Consider the following 9400-nt stretch of genomic DNA (forward strand, 5'->3'; position numbering starts at 1 on the left):
CAGTTGAGTGCTGCTGCATCCGGTCAGGTCAAGTGACCGTTGGAACCGGGACACGTGGTCGTCTGCGAGCGACCGGACGCTGAGGTCCAGCGTCCGGTCAACACGACCGGAGCGTCCGGTCGGCCCGACCGTTGCCCAGTGAAGGGGTAACGGCTAGTTTAGCCCTTGGGGCTATAAATAGAAGTGACCCTCGGCCATGGCTAGTGCGGAGCACCTCAAGGGACTTAGTGTCCATGCTTGTGAGTGCTTGGGAGCCCTCCATCACACATATACTTGATAGTGATCATTCGATTGTGTGAGTGAGCGATTCTAGTGCGATTGCATCGTGAGGTTGCATCGAGTGGCACTAGGTGATCGAGTTGCAAGCCGGTGGTGCTTGTTACTCTTGGAGGTTGCCACCTCCTAGACGGCTTGGTGGTGGTCTCCGTCGAAGCGCGCAAGAAGCTTGTGCGGTGCTCCGGAGAAGTGCTTGTGAGGGGCATTGTGCTCGCCCCGCGGGAGTCGCGAAGAGCAACTCTAGTAAAGCGTGTCATTGAGCTACCCTCACTCAAGGGGTAGGTTCTTGCGGCGCCCGACGTGCGGGCTTAGCGGGTGATGCTAATTAGCCGCCGAACCACCAAGTGAGCGGTCGACACAACGGGGACTAGCGTGGTGGCAAACACGTGAACCTCGGGAGAAAAATCATCGTGTCAACCTTGTTCTTCCCGTTGGTTTGCATCCCCATTACACAAGCTTGCACTTACTTTTATACATATTAAGCTTGTGTAGTTGCTCTTGTAATTAGATAGCTTGTGTAGCTTGCTAATTACCTTCTTGCTTGTGTAGCATAGAAGTAGCTCCCTTGCGTGGCTAATTTGGTTTTAGTAACCTTGTTAGTCACATTGCTTAGTTTGTGTAACTAAGTATTTGCGCTCTCTAATTAGGCATTGGTTGCCTTGTTATTGAGCATTGCTAGTGAGCTTAGTTAGCTTTGTGCTTTTGCTTACTAGCATGTGTAGGAGCTCCCTTGTCGCTTAAAGTACTAGTGGCATAGGTTTGTGTAACCTTGCTCCTAGAATTGTTTAGGAGAGCTCTAGCTAGCCCGGCACCTTTGTTGCATAATTGTTATCTTTGCAAGGTGCTAGTGAACACATATAGTGGGGTATAGTCTTGGCTAGACCGATAGTTTTAATTCCGCACTTGTATCGGTTAGCCGACGCGATTAAGTTTTAGAAAAGACTATTCACCCCCCCTCTAGTCGCCATCTCGACCCTTCAGCAGCAGGTGCCGCGTGACCCGACCAGCCAATAGTATAGGCTATAGCTGTAGGAGAAGATGTAGTTGTGTTATTGTAAACTTGGACCTTTTCAGGCAAGCTTGTAATAACGTAACTGTATATCTGCATAAGCTTGTTTGTTTTGTAGAAAACGTATTTAAGCTTGGACCTCGTGTTGGTGTAACTAAGTGAGAACATGTTAGCGTTCTGTTTAGTTATACCAGTTTAGTCGACACGTCATCCTAAAAGGTTTGTATGGCCCTAGTTTGTCCTATGGTTGGAGTGTGAGGTGCGTAGCCTGTGCACACGTAGATGCACACAAGTCAAACCAGAGGGGACCTACCGATCACCCGTAGCGTAGAGAGCAGATCCCATGCACGCGTTGGGAAGAACCGGAGACAGGGCCTGCTCCAAAAACCCGGGAAGGAATGGTGGTCAGTTTTGACTGGTTGAGTTAGAATAACAATAGACTTCGAAGTGACACATTAGAGTGGTCGGAGAAATCATAATGGCTTTATTGAATTAAATCGAAAGTACAAGAGGAGTACATATCTTAGTAGTTAAGCATAGAAACACCTAAGCTTGTCTATGTGCCATGAATTGGGTACGTCTGTACCGTCCAGGTGAGCTAACCTGTAAGACGTTGGTCGTGTAACCTCCTTGATCATGAAGGGCCCTTCCCATGGAGTTGCGAGTTTGTGGACACCAGCCTGATTAGTCTTCCACTTTAGGACCAGGTCCCCAACCATGAAGAACCGCTCCTTAATGTTCTTGTTGTAGTACCTGCACAAAATAGCAAGGTATTTGGCTGCACGTACGCAAGAATCGAGCCATTTCTCTTCTGCACTATTCACTTTTAGCTCTCGCACTTCATTGGCCTTGTCTTCGTCGAAGTTCTCTACCCGTGCTGATCTGAAGGCTATATCTACTGGGAGCACTGCCTCAGCGTCGTAAACCATAAAGTATGGTGATACGCTGGTATTACGACTGGGCTGGGTTCTGAGGCCCTAGACCACGGCTGGTAACTCTTTGAGCCATCTTCCGAGAGCTTTGTCATTTTCTCTATACACCCTCTTCTTAAGTGCATCCAAGATCATACCATTTTCCCACTTGACCTATCCATTAGCTCTAGGGTGCACCACCGAGACATATTTTACTACTATGTTCCTTTCATCACAGAAGTCCCAAAAAGCATTCCCAGTAAACTGAGTACCTAGATCAGTGATGATGCTGTTGGGTATGCCGAAGCGGTGGATGACCTGGTCGATGAACATCGCAGCCTTTTCTAAAGATGCCTGTACCAGAGGCATGTACTCTATCCACTTAGAAAATTTGTCGATCAGTACAAAGACACATGTAAATTTCCCAGGAGCTGGCTTGAAGGGCCTGATCATATCTAGTCCCCAGCATGCGAAGGGCCAAGAGGCTAGTATTGTCTGAATCTCATGTGCTGGTACGTGGATTCTTTTGGCAAAGAACTGACAACCCTCACAATGGCGGACTAGCTTCTCTGCATCGGCTACGGTGGACGGCCAATAGAACCCTGCTCGGAAAGCCTTGCCAACCAGCGTTCTCGAGGCCACATGGTTGCCGCAGGAGCCAGAGTGGATTTGGTCCAGAAGATGTTCGCCATCCTCCTAGGTTATACACTTCATCAAGATTTCCTCCTTTGTGTTCTTGCGCCACAATTTGCCATCAATGAGCAGATACTGCTTACTACGATGCATCAGGCATTCGTTTTCTGTCCGATCAGTGTAACCGCTACCATTTGTCAGGTACTTGATGAAAGGTACTCTCCAGTCAGGCTCCTTAGTGGTCGGAGGTGGTTCGATGGTGTTTGACGCCGAAACCATAGCCACCAAAAGCTAGTCTGGAGGCTTGTCAACCATGGGATCTTCCTCTTTGATGGAAGGCGTGAGCAGGTCTTGAACAAATATGTCATGTGGGACTTTAGCTCAGGATGATCCTAACTTTGACAGTGCATCTGCTGCTTGATTTTTGTCCTGGACCACATGTGTGTACTCAATGCCATAGAACTTGCCTTCCAGCTTTCTGATCAATTTGCAGTATGCATCCATCTTTTTGCTAGTCGTATCCTAGTCCTTGTTGAGTTGGTTGACGACTAGAGCTGAGTCTCCGTAGACATAGAGATGTTTGACATAGAGCTCGACTGCAATGCGTAGACCATGTAGGCATGCTTCGTACTCGGCGGTGTTATTAGACACCGGGAAATAAATCCTGAGGACGTATCGGAGCTGCTCCTTGGATGGTGACATGAAAAGGACTCCTGCTCCTATGCCATCAATGTTGAGAGAGCCATCGAAGTACATCTTCTAATACTCATCGGGCCCCTGAGAGGCAGGTGTGCTTAAGTCTGTCCACTCGACGATGAAATCGACAAGTGCCTGAGACTTGATTGTAGTACGGCTTGCAAATTCCAAGGAGAAAGGGCATAGCTCCATTGCCCATTTGACGATGCGCCCGTTCGCATCCTTGTTGCGAATGATGTCTCCCAGAGGGTACTTGGTCGTGACCACCACATGATATCTGTCGAAGTAATGTTTCAACTTTTGGGATGTTATCAATATGGCATAGATCAGTTTCTGGATCTATGGGTACCTAGTCTTGGATTCATTGAGTACCTCGCTGATGAAATAGATTGGTCGTTGTACCTTGTAGACATGGGTGGGCTCGTCACGCTCGACCACCATGGCAGTGGAGACCACTCGATTAGTTGCCGCAATGTAAAGTAGGAGAGTTTCATCTTCTCTAGGAGCAGTGAGGACTGGAGGTGATGTAAGGTATTGTTTCAGCTGTGTGAAGGCAGCGTCTGCTTCCTCTGACCACTTAAACTTCTCGGATGCTTTGAGCAGCTTAAAAAATGGTAGTCCTTTTTCGCCTAATCTTGATATGAAATGACTGAGGGCAGCCATGCATCCGGTAAGCATCTGAACATCCTTCACCTTTTTGGGCGGCTTCATGTCCAAGACAGCTTTGACTTTCTTCGGGTTAGGGCATATGCCGTCGTGACTGACGATGTTGCCAAGTAGTATACCAGAAGGAACACCAAAGATGCACTTCTTTGGGTTTAATTTCCATTGGAATGTATTAAGGGCCACAAAGGTACGTTCCAGGTTGTCAACAAGGGTATACGCTTCCTTGGTTTTGACAACTACATCGTCAACGTAAGCCTCGACAAGGTCATCTTTTATCTCGTCTTTGAGGCAGGCCTGTATGGCGCATTGGTAGGTAGCCCCGGCATTCTTGAGCCCGAATGACATGGTTGTGTAGCATTAGGCGCCGAAAGGTGTGATGAAGGATGTCTTGATCTGGTCATCTTTTTTAGAGCGATCTGGTGATAACCAGAGTAGCAATCGAGAAAGAAAAGCAGCTTGCAACCGGCAGTTGAATCTACGACCTCGTCTATGCGAGGTAAGCCGAAGGGGTCTTTAGGGCAGTGTTTGTTGAGATCAGTGTAATCAACGCACATTCTCCATTCATTATTCTTTTTGCGTACAAGAACCGAGTTGGCTAACCACTCCGGATGATACACTTCTTTGATAAATCCGGCTGCCAAAAGCCGTGTAACTTCTACCCTAATCACCTCCTTTTTGTCGTGAGTGAACCATCGTAGCTTCTGCTTGATAGGTTTGGCCTTACCGTCGATATTTCAGGAGTGCTCGATCAAGTTCCAAGGTACACTAGGCATGTCAGCAGGTTTCCATGCGAACACACTCATGTTGCTCCTCAAGAACCTAACGAGCGCGTCTTCCTATTTAGGATCCAGGTTGGCCCCGATAAGGGCCATTTTGCTGGGATCACCATCGACCAGCTGGATCGCCTTGTGCTCTTTGGACTTGATGTTCTTGCATGGAGCCTCGAGCTCTGGGATCTCCAAGTGGTCGGCTGAGGTCTTCTTGGTGTCGAGCATGGTCTTAGCCATGCGAATAGAGAGGTTGTGAGCCTCTGCTATTTTGAAGCTACCGTCCTCGCAGGTATAAACTGTGTATATGTTGCCCCTAAGAGTTAGAACCCCTTTTTCTATAGGCATCTTGAGCACCAAATACCTATAGTGAGGTATGGCCATGAATTTGGTGAGCGATGGTCGACCAAGGATAGCATGGTAGGTGCCATCGAAGTCAGCGACCACGAAGTTGACGTAGTCGGTGCGGAAGTGGTCTAGGGTACCAAACTGCATAGGTAGCGTGATCTGCCCGAGAGGTGTAGAGCTCTATCTAGGGAGGACACCCCAGAACTGTGCCTCGTATGGTTTGAGATCCGCCTGGGTTATCTTCAGGGCTGGCAGATTGTTCTTGAACAGTATATCGATGGAACTACCGCCGTCAATCAGCACTCTATCGAACTGAACCTTATTGATACAAGGATTGAGGACCAAGGGAAAACGTTCTGGCTCAGGTATTGTAGCCCATTGGTCCTTTCTGCTAAAGGAGATCTCACGGTGAGACCAAGGAGGGAGCCACATATCGGCGATGAGGTTGTCGGTGTTGGCCACGTTCAAGCAGGTGCAGGCGAGCAGCTTGCGTTCTCGTTTGGTCTCGATGGATACTTTGCCTCCAATGATGGTGTGGACGTGATCGGTTGGCTTGACATACTTGTGACGGGGGTCTACGTCTCCATCATCGTTGTCCTCGTTGTGCTGTTCCCCTGCGTCGTTAGGCTTGTCGGACGTATCCGGAGCCTGTTGACGCGTGTAGATAGACTTGAGAATGCGACAATTCTCCATGGTATGGTTTGACTTAGGGTGGAGCTGGTAGGGTCCTTTCAATGCTTTGGCATAGTCATCTTCATAGTTGCGATGTCCACCACCTTTCTTAACGGTGTTGACCTCGCCGTCGTCTTCCCAAGCATGCTTGCCCCTATAATCGTCATGGCGATTACGCCGCTGATTATGCTGATTGCGGTGGTCGCGGGGGTTGTTGCGCTGGTTGCGGCGATCAAAATTGTTGTTCCGACCACGGTTGCCATGGTAGTCATCGCGGTGTGGGGGTGGTCGAAGCGTGGAACCCTTGCTGCTTCTTCGATGATTATTTTTTTAGCATCATCGGCATCTGCATATTTCTTGGCAGTGGCCAGGAGCGCTATGACTGATTCAGGTCTCTTGCGGAGGAGCTTGTTCCGTAGGGCATCGTGGAAGCGGAGACCACTGATGAAAGCCTTGATTGCCTCATTGTCGGAGATTGAAGGGACCTTGATGCGCATCTCCGAGAAACACCGGACATACTCACGTAGTGGCTCATCTTTCCGGTCTTGACTCCGTTGTAGATCATATTTGTTGCCAGGTTGCTCGCAAGTAGCAATGAAGTTGTCGATGAAAGCTTGCTTGAGCTCTTGCCAAGAATCAAAGTAGTTTGCCGGCAAGCTGACCAGCCATTGGTGACCTACATGGCCGACAGCGACTAGGAAGTAGTTAGACATGACATGCTCGTCAGCCATGGCTGATCTGCATGCGGTTTCGTAGAGCATGACCCATAATTCGGGGTTCTCCTTGTTGTCGTACTTCTGAAGTTTTTCGAGCTTGAAGTTCTTGGGTCATATGACTTGGCGAAGGTGCGGAGTAAACTGCTTCAAACCTAGAGGGCCATGGGCAGTATCATATTCCATACGGCGATAGCTTTCGTGGGTTGCACGATCGTTGGCTCTTTGGTTGATGCGATCACGCAGATTGCGTTCTCCGAGGTAATGGCGGAGATCGTTATTGCCATCACGGTGATCTTGGTTGCCACCCTAATTAACCCTGCGACCATGGTTATCACGATGATTATCACGGTTGTCTCGGCGGTTGTTGTCTCGAAAGTCGCGGCGGTTGTCATCTCGACAGCGATTGTCGTCCCGACCACCATCATGGCCATCGTTTCTGCCTTGACGGTTGTCTGATGGGTCGTTGTTGCGCGAGCCATGTTGGTTGGGTGGCTATGAGCGGCTTGAGTACTGGTGGCTGTGGCTTGATTCGACTGAGACGGATGGAGCCCGGGCTTGATTTACAATCTCTACGGTCTAGGCCATAGCAGCCATCAGGTAAGCTTGTATATCATCACGAACTGCCTATGTTTCTGGGGTATTCGGTAGTCGTTGCATTGTCGCCATAGCAATAGCTACGTTGGCGCTTGGAGTCCTAAAGACCTGCTTGTCCCCCACCCTATCAAAGGCATTATTAAGGTCGCATGGCTGGACCCTTATACGTCGGGCCTCCTCTTCTGCCTCGGCTTCGATTTGTCGACGATTAAACCGGTCAATATTGGGTGCTTCGCATGCTAGCCTTTCTTGTTCTGTTTTGTCGACTGCCGGTGGTTCATCATTACTGACAACATTGATCAAGTCTTCTTGCCTCGGTGGGAAGGATGGGAATCACGGGAATCCCGGGGCGTGGTCTAGGATATCTAGATCATATTCAACGCCTTCATTGTCATGATGTTGGAGCTCGGTGTGAACGGAGGCATTAGATGCGATGCCGGACGAGGAACTTGAGCCACCCTCTTGAACTGTGTGGACCGATCCTTCTTGATAATCCTCAATCCGAACCATGTTGACGAAGTTGCGTAGGCCGTAGGGCTAGGCCTGGTGGTTCTCCATCGAGGCTTCGTACTCAAAGAGCCGGAGACCCGTCGCAGGGGCTGGCCGACGACGAACGGAGCGCCCTTTAGGAGTAGATGTGACCACAAGATCCATACCGAGTCGTGCAGGACGACTGGCCCGAGCTGGTCGAGTAGATCTGTTGTGGGTTGTAGTTACCTGCTCATTAGGTTGACTTTGAATCAAACTTACCAAAGCCAGGGTTTCGGCAAGTTTGGTGCCGACCCGATCGATGGAGTCAAGCAAGTCGGTGTTGTCGATCTGCCTCCTTTTGTAGCGAGGAAGCGGACGACGGGTTGTCGGCGTGGCTGAAGATGATGCTGGCATGGTCGAAGCCAAATCCACCATGGTCGGAGCCAGATCCACTGTGGTCGGAGCCGTAGCCGATGTAGGTGAAGTAGTGGTCGGCGCAGATTGAACCCGCACCTCCTCTGGGGTCATGGCGATAAAGTCATTAGAGCCAGTGGTCCAGGTGATCTGGTCAATGGTGAACGTGAGGCCGTTTGGCGTAGCCATGGAATCGGGGATGATGACCATCTTGTTCGCCTAGAGAGCAGTACGCATACCCCCTACCTGGCACGCCACTGTCGATGAAATATGGTCGGCAGTCTACCTAGGGATATACCCAAGGTAGTAGATTATCGGCACACAGATGCGCAAGCTACAAACAAGATGGTGACGCAAGACAGATACGAGATTTTATCCAGGTTCGGCCACCGTAAAGGCATAATACCTACGTCCTGTGTCTGATTGTATTATTGTATGTCAATAAGAGATGTTTTTTAGAGGGGTCCCCTGCCCGCCTTATATAGTCCGGGGGGCAGAGTTATAGATCTAGAAACTAATCCTAGCCAGTTACAACTGCCATAGGTGGCCGGATAAGGATTCCTATTCTAACCGACCATGATCTTGCTTGACCTCCAAATCTGCCTTGATTCCTTGCGTGGGATTCCGAACAGATTGGCCGGACCGCGCGTCGTCATCTAGTGGGCCAAACCCCCTGATCCGGGCCGGCCCAAACCTAGCCGTAAGGGTATAGGGGTTAATACCCCCACACATATCTATCTAACTGCAAAACTAACTACAAAACTATACATAACTTATATTTACTAACTTCACTAAATATATTTGCTAACTAATTGTATAAATCTCTATCCAATCAAACTAAATTTGAATCCTAACCCTAACAAAAAAATTGATAGAGATGCAGAAGAGCGTTACCTCGACAAAGATTATGGGTCACCACAATCCACCAATGGAAAGGAGATGGCCGCCGGCGGCAATGGCCAGCCGGCAGCGGCCTACTTCTGGAGGGCGGTGGCAATGGTCGGCCGGCCGACGGCAATCCCCCCTTCTGGAGGACGACAATGGGGACGGGCGGCGCATGGTAGTGGGGAGATGGAGGAGCGACAGCGACAGTAAGGGAGGCAACGAGATAGGGGGAGATGGAGATGTAGTCAGGGAGGACTAGAACATGGCGGCGGGCGCTGCGGGGGGCATGGCGCCTGGGGGCGCGGCGGGCGAGAGCGTCGAGTGCGGGCGTGCTGGGCGGGG

Source organism: Miscanthus floridulus, chromosome 1, assembly GCF_019320115.1.
Source record: "Miscanthus floridulus cultivar M001 chromosome 1, ASM1932011v1, whole genome shotgun sequence".
Lineage (NCBI taxonomy): Eukaryota > Viridiplantae > Streptophyta > Magnoliopsida > Poales > Poaceae > Miscanthus > Miscanthus floridulus.